The sequence below is a fragment of the Benincasa hispida genome, chromosome 8, assembly GCF_009727055.1.
Source record: "Benincasa hispida cultivar B227 chromosome 8, ASM972705v1, whole genome shotgun sequence".
NCBI classification, from domain to species: domain Eukaryota; kingdom Viridiplantae; phylum Streptophyta; class Magnoliopsida; order Cucurbitales; family Cucurbitaceae; genus Benincasa; species Benincasa hispida.
This window is the reverse complement of record NC_052356.1, coordinates 52494529-52505892: the sequence shown is the minus strand read 5'-3', so window position 1 is coordinate 52505892 and position 11364 is coordinate 52494529. Positions and strand designations below refer to the sequence as shown.

General features: G+C 31.5%; 2 long non-coding RNA genes across 2 annotated transcripts; both read right to left on the bottom strand.

The window, feature by feature from the left end:
• Positions 1–1288: 1288 nt before the first annotated feature.
• Positions 1289–2285, bottom strand: LOC120082411. Its single transcript, XR_005483168.1, has 3 exons — positions 2158–2285; positions 1971–2072; positions 1289–1654 (listed from the first exon to the last, which is right to left on the bottom strand). It is a non-coding gene; the product is annotated as an uncharacterized LOC120082411 (long non-coding RNA).
• Positions 2286–8948: 6663 nt separating this feature from the next.
• Positions 8949–11037, bottom strand: LOC120082695. Its single transcript, XR_005483247.1, has 4 exons — positions 10913–11037; positions 10783–10807; positions 9719–9743; positions 8949–9032 (listed from the first exon to the last, which is right to left on the bottom strand). It is a non-coding gene; the product is annotated as an uncharacterized LOC120082695 (long non-coding RNA).
• Positions 11038–11364: the final 327 nt, after the last annotated feature.

Below are 11364 nucleotides of genomic sequence, written 5' to 3'. Positions count from 1 at the left end.
ATATATTCTACATTGAACAAGTAGAGTATTCATGCTAAGTTGCACACAAGAATAGAATTCAAAATAAATGAATCACAAAATTGTTAAATGATTAAAAATAAGTTGAAGACAAATAAGAGGAGTGTTCAAAAATGTCTTCCCAAGTTTCTCCGATATCAAATTTTGGAACCTAGAGACTATTCTCCCACTTACAAAGTAGATAAAACAACAATCTAAATAAATAAGTAAAAAAAACATAACATAATATTACCCTCGCTGAAAAGTAGTAGAAAAATTAGTGTGATAATAAGTAAATGCAAGCTTGCAAAACATAAAACTATGATGATAATGTAAAATAAATATACAAATCTTATGTAATTTAAGCATATAAAATACAAGTGAGCTTTAGAGTAGTTTTGAATGAGTTTAAAATGACTTACAAGTATTGTTTTTATGTGAAAATCTTGCCTATAAATACTTATAAGAAAAAGTACCAATTAAAGTACTCCAAAAACACCTTAAAATGCATTGAGTAGTTTAGAATTTTCCTTACCTAAAAAATGCTTCTAAAATAATCGAAAGGGTAATTTTACCCAAAACAACCTTAAACCTCAATTCATATACCTCAAACCAAGTCTAAATTATAACTAAAGCATATCCATGTATTAATGACTGACCTACAGAACCTAAATCTAATCCGAAAGGGTTTAAAAATAGTTTTTAACAACTAAAACTCACCAAAATAGGACTCACGTCCATTGCTTTCTTCTGAATTCAAACTGAATTGTGTAAATAAACACTTCAAGCTACTAAACAAAAGAGGAAAAAAAAAACCCAACAACAATCAATCTAAATGCATCGACAGAAGCTTAAATAGAGTAAAGAATATGTACAAAAAAGGATTCTCTGAGATTTGAAACATCCATTTCTTCCATTCTTTCAGTTAACCATAATATAGAAACTGGAGGCTACATAAACATCTAACCTTCACTAAAAGATAATACAATCATACTAAAGCAGTTCATTACTGATGACTAATCCAAATCCATGGAAGTTATTGTTCTAGCCTTGCTCCAACTCTCTTGGCAACTCCCAACATATTCAATGTGCCAATGACATTTGTCTTTCTTGTCTAAACACCATATTTGCAATATGAACACAACCAATTTGATCTTCCAAAGAGTTTGTTCAAACAATTAAAATTAAAATGTGCTTCAATAAATATTAATACAACCAATTTGATCTCCTAAATATGAATATAACCAATTCTAACATAACAATAATAAAAACACACTTCCAGAACTATTCAATCAAATTTCTTCCAAAGCTTCTCATTCAATTGTCAAGAACACATCCAGTGTGATAGGATCTATCCATTGGCAACAATCACTATGCCGAATTTAATCAAAAAATGTACAATACCAAGCCAAGATAAACAAACAAAAAGACTTCAATCCAAATTACTAACGTTATCATATTCTTGTTCATAATAAAAAAAAAATAAATAAATAAAATGATTTACCGAGGGTCCAGATGGAAACTTGGAAGGTGAGTATTTTCCTATAAGCATACCCAATCCTAAAGGACTGTAAGCGATTAAGCGGATGCCCAAGCAACCACATGTCTTCTTGATCTCCAATTAATCGTCGCCTATGCTTAGTAAAGAAAATTGCACCTAAAATGAAATAGTTAAGGGTTCCCCATGAAGTCATTGCACCTAAAATCACAACTTCTTAGAACTAAAACTTTGTGGCAGAAAAAAGGTCGTAACACAAAATGCTAATGATCTAATTTTACAACATTTAGCATTTGAAAACGTACAAAAACCGTCTTAGGTTAGCTCAGTTCAAATCTTATGGTGGGTATCTCCCAAGAATATTAAAATCTTACAAATTTCTTAACAACCAAATGTTGCAGGGTGGTTGTAGGTTTAAGTGATTGGCGTGGTGCATGGTGGTTGGTAACTAGCTACTTGTTCTTACTAAATATACCTGAGCTGAGCATAAGGCAACTCCTCGGTCTTTTAAGCCGTCATATATCTTTACCAGTTGCTTCGGTCCATAGTTGCTTACGCCAACTGTTTGACCTAATCCCTGTAAATTACTTAACTTTATGAGTATAACATCAAAAGCAATGCAAGTTTAGAATGAAGATAAGTAAATTTGAGAAGAATCATACATTGCCACAAGTTCATCCCAAAGAGCCATCTGTTGCAAAGGAGCATAGTTTGTTGTTGACCAATGTAATTGTCCTATACCAATTTGCTCAATCTACATTTGATCCAAAGATCCCCTAAATAAAGTTCATTGTCAACTAACATGTGTGGTGTGGCAATAACATATGTAAATTTTGTTTTCGTGGTCATGACAAAAGCCCATCAAGAAAAATACCTTTCTTGATACAATAAAAGTTTATATTTAACTTTACATGCATGAATATCAAGAGAAATACCTTTCTTGACATTAAAAAAAAAAAAAAAGTAACCTCTATCTGAATAATGAATTTTAATTTTTGAATTCTTTGATGGCAGAAAAAGGTCAAGAAAAACACTTCTTGATGGGCAATGCCCATCAAGAAAGATATATTACTCGACGGACAATTTAAATCAATAAATCTAGCCGCGCAATCCAAGCTTAAATTCCTATGTGATTTTAAAATTAAGGGTTAACAAGAAGAATAGAAAATTTTAACTTTTCCCTTGTAAAAATGATAAATCAACATGTCATTCGTAAAAATGGCAAAATGAATTAAAAATAAGAAAATAAACGAATTTGTTAAAGTCTAAACTACCTTCAATTGACTTATTAAGAACTATTCATAATTACACTATAATTAAAACAAACATCAAGAGACTATTGGTTGGCCAGAATTTAAGCATCGCACCGACTTTTTCTCCAACCAAGTTGCTGCCATTTTTCTCTCCAAAATCGACTCATTTACCAATAGTGACAACACCTCCAACTTCAATTTTGTCTTCATTCCTTGCTTTGTTGAGCATGGCTCCGTCTTTTTCTACCAAAACTTCACCATCAACTTCGACTTCGGCTCCTTCTCTACCGCCTTTGCTACTTCAGAGCCATTAGTGATCACTCCAGTTTCATCTTCTTCCATCTCAACTACTTTGACACAGGCTTCATCACCAACTTCAATCCCTAACAATGGTGTTGTCGTGGATAGAATCACTGTCTCTGAATCTATCATCACAGCCATAATCTCTTATACTCTACTACTTTAAATGCGATTAACTTGTCTTCACTCTTCACTCTAAAATTTCAAACTAACTAAAAAAAACTTATATTTGATTGTATAAATTCTTCAAACTAATTAAAAAAATCAAAATGTAAAAACATTAAATAAGTTGAAAAAAGATTGAAAAAAAAAACAAAGCAAACAAATAAAATGATATTTGAAAAAAAAATGGTTTAGTTTTGATATTTGAAAAAACAAATAACAATGTGATATTATGATTTAAAATAGGGGAGATATTTTAGGAGAAAATAAAGATGTATGATAAAAGAATAAAGGTTTTGTAGTCTAAAAGGTCTTTTGAAAGTTTTTTTGGGAAACTTACAATGAGATATTTACGTGACTTACAAATACATTATAATTAATCTCCAACAAATACATTAAACTTAAAAACAAATATATTGCAACTGAAAATCAATTAGCCAAACTATCCAAATCGTGTTTAAACTTATCCAATAGTTTTGTAACAATATTTTTTCTTGTTTTAGACAAAAAAAATAATCACTTTTGAAAGTTTGGAGTATGAAAATTCCAATTAAAAAATTGTTAATTGAAATTACTAATCAATTATGATGTGGTGTTGATGAAAATTATGGAGATCTCATGAATGTAAGAGAAACAAACAATATTCGACGACATACTTCCTTGATCGAATCTGTCAAGGTGGGTTTAAGACCCTCAAAACAAATTTGTTAATACCAACACTTGGCCTACCTTTTTACAAGGGCTCGATAGGAATCACTTTGAAAAGATGAGACTTTGCATCTTGAACTCTTGCTTGATGGCGAGCATTTCATCTATGCACCAGTGGATTTGATCGATTAAGTCAAGCTCCAAAGTAGACTAGTTGTAAATTGAGAACAAAAAATAAAATCAGCAAAAAAAGATGAAAATTGAAAACAAAAATAGATAAGATAAAATTTGAAATTGAAGATAAGATAAGATATAATATTCGAAAAAAAAAATACATTTGAATTTTAAAATTTGAAAAGTGTAAGGAGATAATTTTATAGAAAATCAAGATTCATGCTTAAAAAATCTACAAATAGCATAATTAGTTGTAATGTAACTAAAATGAAATTTCTATTTTTGCTATTGGTCCCAATGGAATCTTTAAAACAAAAAATGATATGATTCAAAATTTTAAAATAAGACTAATTAATAAAAATGTGATGTTTTATGATATTTCATGTTTAAAGCAAATTTATAATAAAGATAACATTAAAAACAATTTAAAAAAACGTATGTTTTAGTTATGATTAATAGAAAATCTAATATAAATATAAAAAGTTAGGAAAACTAATATAATATAAAATTCAAAAATCCAAAATAAGATAATCATATAAACAATTTAAAAATAGATGATTTAGTTAGATCAAGAAAAAGTACAATATAAACATAAAAAGTTCCTTTAGAAAAGGATTTAGAAAAATTCAAAAGATTTTTTTTTGGAGATAGAAGATAGTTGTGATACAAATTTTAATTATTTTCTAATTAAATCACAAAATTTATGTCATATTTTTCGCGAAAAGAGGTACTTAGTTTCCATTGAAAAAAATCTCAAAAAAGAAATCAATAGTGTACGCATTATAAATTTGATAAATTAATTATAATGTAATTAAGAAATATGCAGAATTAATTACAGTGTTGTAAAAAGGCTGGTGAAAGTATTTTAGTATTAATGGAAAACGATCTACGTGTGTGTCACGTAATTTGCCATATCTTAAAAGAATTCTATAGTTTACTCATTCTCCAAATGATAGTGTAATTGCTGGTATATGCTTGAATATTCCGACTATTAATGATTTGAAAAGCCCAACAAGAAATGCCCCAAAACCGTTTGGCTCTATGTTGAGGTCCAAAACGTTGTTTTGGGCTTCAAATTTCAATTCCTCTTTAGAATTGATTTTTCGCCATCGTGAAGATCAGACGGCCATCAGCTAACACATTCAGCCCTAACACATTTTCAATCTACCGCCGCCCATCAAGTTTCTTCAGCCCTAACGCATTTTCAATCTTCCCTTTCTTTATTTTGATTCAGAGGACGATCACAAGATGAAAAACCTCATCATGAAATCTATCTTCCTTCTCTTTCTCTTCTCCACCCTAAATGCACTAAAATCTCAAGGAGATTTAGATGAATGTTCTTTTGTTGATGCTATTGATTCTTTGTTTTCAACTATGCAGGACATGACGCATAAGGAGGAGTAGGAGGAAGGGGAAGAAGAAGTACTAGAGAAAATTGAAGAAACAAAACAGGTTGATGCAGTAGCAGGAATAGCAATTCCAGTAGCAGATCGTGAAATATCAAAACCACTCAAGCCATCGCTAATTGAACTACCTGAGCTCGAACTGAAGCCACTACCAACACATTTAAAATATGCATATCTAAGTCAAGATAACACATTACCAGTAATCATTGCTATTGAGCTAACGAAACAAGATGAAAATTTGTTGCTGATAATTCTAGTTAAGTGCAAGCAAGCGATTGGTTGGATTATAGTTGGCATCAAGGAATCAGTCTCTCCTTTTGTATGCATCCAATCAACTTGGAAGAAGAAGCGAAGAATTCAGTTGAGAGTCAAGGCAACTAAATCCAAGTATGAAAGAAGTTGTCCTATCAAGTGGCTAAACGTCGGAGTGATCTACCCATTTCAGATAGTACATGGATTAAGTCTCGTATAGTGTGTATCAAAAAAAGGCAAAGTGACTGTAGTGACGAATGAGAACAACGAGCTCATCTCGATGCCAATAGTAACAAGGTAGTGGGTCTGCATGGGCTACTACAAGCTTAACAAGATTAGGAAGAAGGATCACTTTCCGTTGTCTTTCATAGACCAAATGTTAGATCAGTTTGCTTGCAAAGAATACTATTGTTTCCTTGATGGGTATTCGGGATATAATCAAATCACGATTGTGCCAGAGGATTAGAGTAAGACAACGTTCACATGCCTTTATGACACCTTTGCCTTTCGACAAATGTTTTTTGGGCTATGCAATGCGCCAGCAACATTTCAACAATGCATCATTGTGGTATTTTCTAACTTGATAGAGCGAACGGTCGAGATTTTTATGGATGATATTTCGGAGCATGGCAAAACTTTCTACAACTATTTAAAGAATTTGGAGTAGGTATTGGAGCACTGCAAGGAAACCAATCTGGTTTAAAATGGGAAAATGTCACTTTATGGTGATGAAAGGAATCGTATTGAGGTATAAAATATCAAAATAAGAGCTAAAGGTGGACAAGGCTAAAGTTGAGCTTATCACAAAGCTCCGTAGCCCCACAACTGTAAAAGATGTCAGAAGTATCCTAGGCCATGCAAGTTTCTACAGACAACCTTTATGTAGAATCAATGACAGACCTTTCTGTGTCTGTCAATGATTCTAAGTCATGCTTCCTCTGAAAAACTTTGCAAGTTAGTTTCTCTTGGCAATTTAAATAATGTTTCAAAATTTGATTGTTTTCACTGTTTTAATTGTAAACTTGCGAAACAGTCTGCATTATCTTTTTCGACTTCATTATCTTCTTGTGACCTTTTGGGCTAATTCATTATGATATTTGGGGTCTTGCTCCCACTCCCACTGTCAATGACTATCAATATTTCGTCTTATTCATGGATGATTATTCTCGATTTACTTGGATAAAGCCAACAGAACACTCTTGTTCAATGTCCATGCCCTCACACCTCTCAACAAAATAGTTGAGCCATATTTTGGATTTTGTTTGTGCCCAACTTATCTGTCATTTTGTCTTGAAAAGTTTTGGAGTGAGGCTGTTCTCGCTTCTTTTTACATCATCAATCGTCTTCCATCATCTGTTATTCAAAATATCTGTCTTTTTGAACATTTCTACGATAGTGCTCCTTCATACTCTCACCTTAAGGTTTTTGGTTGTACTTTTTTTGTTCTTCTACATCCTCATGAGCATACAAAACTTGAACCTCGTGTCTATTTATGTTGTTTCCTTGGTTATGGAAATGAACATAGAGGCCTTGGTTGTTGGGATCCTATCTCTAAATAGTCACGTATTTCTCATCATTTTTTTTGGAGCATCGAATGTTTTTCCAATATCTCCTCTTTCCATACTTCTTTATCTAATTCACAAACTTTCTTTATTGGTCCTTCCAATTCCCTATTTCCTAAACATGACCCACCAGCCCTCGTCTCTACTCCCTCAAACCCACATCGAATTTCAATGATGCTTTTTCAATTTATCCCCCACCCATCTCTCAACTTACTCAGCTTCTATCCCTGCTCACCCGACATCTATGAAGCACGGACACTTCATATGAGAGGTGATATCAGTGTCGGACACTTGTTGGACATGGATTCGTCTGGACACGTGTCCGACACTCCAATTTGCTTTTTTTTATTTTTTATTTTTTTGAATTTCGGAGACGCTGGGACACGCTGAAAAAAAAAATAAAGAAGAAAGATGTTTAAAATTTGGGCCCAAATTTAAAGCCCATTAACTTCCTTTTCCAAAAATATAAAAAAAATCATCCCCCACCTTGTCTTGCACTTCATGAAAACGAGCAGTGGTAGCACAAACGATGCCTTCCCAGTTCTTCACACCGGAGAAGAAGTTGCTGCCAAGCCAACACTGCTTGTTGGTTTTTGCTTGCCATCGATATTATCAAATATCAAGTATGTTTTTTTTAGCTACTGCCTACTACTGTTTACCCATCCATCATCAAAAACCATTTTATTTTTTTAGCCACTGGCCACTGCCTTTTACCCACTCATCCATTTTATTCTTTTCAGCTACTATCATATCAGTACGCCGTTTACCCTTCCATCTTCAAATCCTTTTACCTGTTTTATTTTTTTTAAGCTATTGTCGTTTACCAGGGATCCAATATATTTTTCTTTTCATGTTTTTTTGTTTTCCTATCTTCAATGTTGAAACTCTTATATTAACTCGACAGTTAGAAATTTTATGTTTTTTTAGTGTAGTTCATTTAGTATTTTATGTTAAATGTACATATATTCTAAAAAATTAATTAAAATAATAGTGTATCCCCAATGTATTCGTGTCCTAGTATTTAAGATATTGACGTATTGTTGTATCCTGTCGTATTCGTGTTTGTGTTTCTTACCTTGACATCAACATCTATCTCCACTACAAAATTTGAACCAACATCGTTATCCTAGTTCGTCACTCGATTCGTGTAAATCAACCTCCTCATCTTCAAGACTTTCATTCGCTACTACAAAACTGGGTTTCAATGTCGGTTTAAAATTGACATTATATGGGTACAATATCGATTGACAACTGACATCGAAGATCGTGTTATAAAATATCTTTAATGTCGATTGCCTTTAATGTCGGTTTAAAATCGACATTATAGATGACCAAGATTTCAATGGCATTTTTCAATTGGCATTGAACATCATCTTTAATGTTGGTTTTCACATATTTTTTATCAATAACTATCTGTTATTAAATGTCTGTCATGATTTTGTTATTGAAAAAATAAAAATACAAATACCCTTTTTTTGCTTACGCAGTGCAAATCAGTAATGGTTTTATTTTATCGGTACATGCACAAAATAAAATATTAATTGCTATTGTATATACAACTCAACTTTAAACAATAATTAATAATTCACAAGAAAGAAATTGACAAATTGTTTAATTAACCTATCAACAAGTTATATTGACAAATATATACATAAAGCTCTAAAGTTTAAAGATTTAGAGAGTTAGTTGTCTACTTTTGAGGGTCATATATATACATCCAGCAAAAAAAGAACAAAACTAAAATAATTACACAATTGAATCTTGTCATACCAACAAAATCCTGAAATATGGAGGTTTTCCCACAAAAAAAAAAAAAAAAAAAATTACTTTTTTAGTATATTGAAAACTACGATTAAAAGGTAAACATCATTGCAAATGTTGAATAGATTATTTAAAAACATGAAGCCATAAACTTATCAACAACAAAACTATTTATAACTCACATTTTTCCAATATCAAAATTAAAGACAACTTATGGCCAACATTATTTTCAATACATTTATTAAAGTCTTTTAGCACACTAATTATAAATCCAAAAACAATATGACTATCAACCATAACCAAACTCACTAACAAAGACATTTACCTAACAACTCTTTTTTTCAACAAACCAATGACTATCAAACAACTATTATTATCAATAGAAACCATAAACAATTTAACAACCCAAGTATGAAATTAGGAATTTGATGTTAAAGCCAAAGACAAAACTAAAAACACGAAGCCATAAACTTATAAACAACAAAACTCTTCATAAGCCACATATTTCAATATTAGAATTATAGACAATTTATCACCAATATTATTTTCAATACAATCATTCAAGTCTTCTAACACACTAATTATCAATCCAAAAACAAATATATGACTACTACAATTGTAGGAAAGCCATATCAATTCATTTATAGAAAAAATTTGAAAGACATTACAAAAGTAAATTTAGAGAATGAGAATGGGGAGGCTTACTTTTGTGTTGGCCACGATAGTTGGTCTTCTCAGTTGCAGCAAAATACATAAACAAGAAACATATAACCCTCATCAATGTTTGCATTTCTCTAAAAACAAACATGAACAAACATTTATACAAATAAACAAGCCAAAAAGAAAGTATCTCAATGGGAAAAAGAAATTCACACCATGAAAACAAGCTACTGGATTTTGACTTCCTACTGTTCTTCTATTACAACCAAATATAACACACATGGAAACAAATCAAGGTTACCGCAGAATACCTTCACTCGAAGCAAATTATTCATTTTATGCCCTCAGTCGAAGAGACCGCACAATTGAGAACAAGTTTAAGATTGTTTCACAGAAATTTCTCAAAACATTACATTGAATTGTTTTCTAAAAGCACAGGGTGTAAAACCAAATTCAATGGCCAAGATTAGACAAAAGCGTCAAAGCAAATCAAGGCTACCCCAGAATACCTTCTTTCAGTATAAATGTTTAAAAGCCATTGGTATTCAAATACCTTTTCTATACTAAAATTTAAACCTTTTTTTATTAAAGCCAATTATATAACCCAAAAGAAGACTCATACTTTGAACATATTGATAACATGATCTCAAACCATTTTCCTTTTGAAATTCTCACTAAAATATCAGTAATATTCCTAAGTATATTTTTTTCAAAGATAAACGTCAAGAACAAATTACAAGATACTATTTTGTAATACGTATGCACTAACACAAATGTAAGAATAGTAAAAACGCACACAAACTGGATCGATACTCAAAGACATTAAAAAAAATACTCGAAGGTCCAATTATCAAACTAAGAAAAGGTCATGAAACTAACCACTTGACGCTTATGCTTCCTTATCATTCATACTCATTCAACATGGAAACCTTTGAAATAGTAAAAAACTATTTATAAAATGGAAAAAAGTAATAAAGATCTCAGAACCACATGCAACCATCAATCAGTCAAAGGCATGACTCCACTCAGGAAGAACAATAAGCATTGTATATTTATAAAGCCATCTTGATCGGATGAAAAGTGATTAAAAGTATCCTCAAAAGTTGTACCTTCATCACGAGAGCACTTCGATATCTGAAACAGAAAATGGAAGTCTAAATCAGACTAATGCATATTAGACTTTTCCCAGATATTAATAATCAAAAGGAAGCCCCAACGGACAAAGAAACATAATCATACCATGAAGAATTCATAGACATGATACTCGAAAACTGAATGATTTGGAGAATAAAGATCAGCAACAAACTTGTTCAGAGCCGAGACAAAATTTCTGGATACTACACAACAAAAGAAACAATCATTCGATCAGAGTACTAAGAGAATAATCGCGTGCATCAATTCATTAGCATAAACAAAATTTTCTGTTCAAATCAAGTACATGCTAGAATAAGTAGACATCTTATCACATGCAATGGTTGTGGAAACGTTTGTCATTATTAAGCTTTATTTGTGGTATTTAGTGTGACTTTTGGGTTTTGTAACTTTTAGTTTTTTGTAACCAATAGTGATTTTTAAGTTATAAAAGTTATGTGAGTTATGAGATTTTTGTAACCATTGACATTCCTATGGTTATGTTTGTAAGCCTATATAAAGGCATGCTTAGTTGAATGGAAAATATATCTCTCATTTTT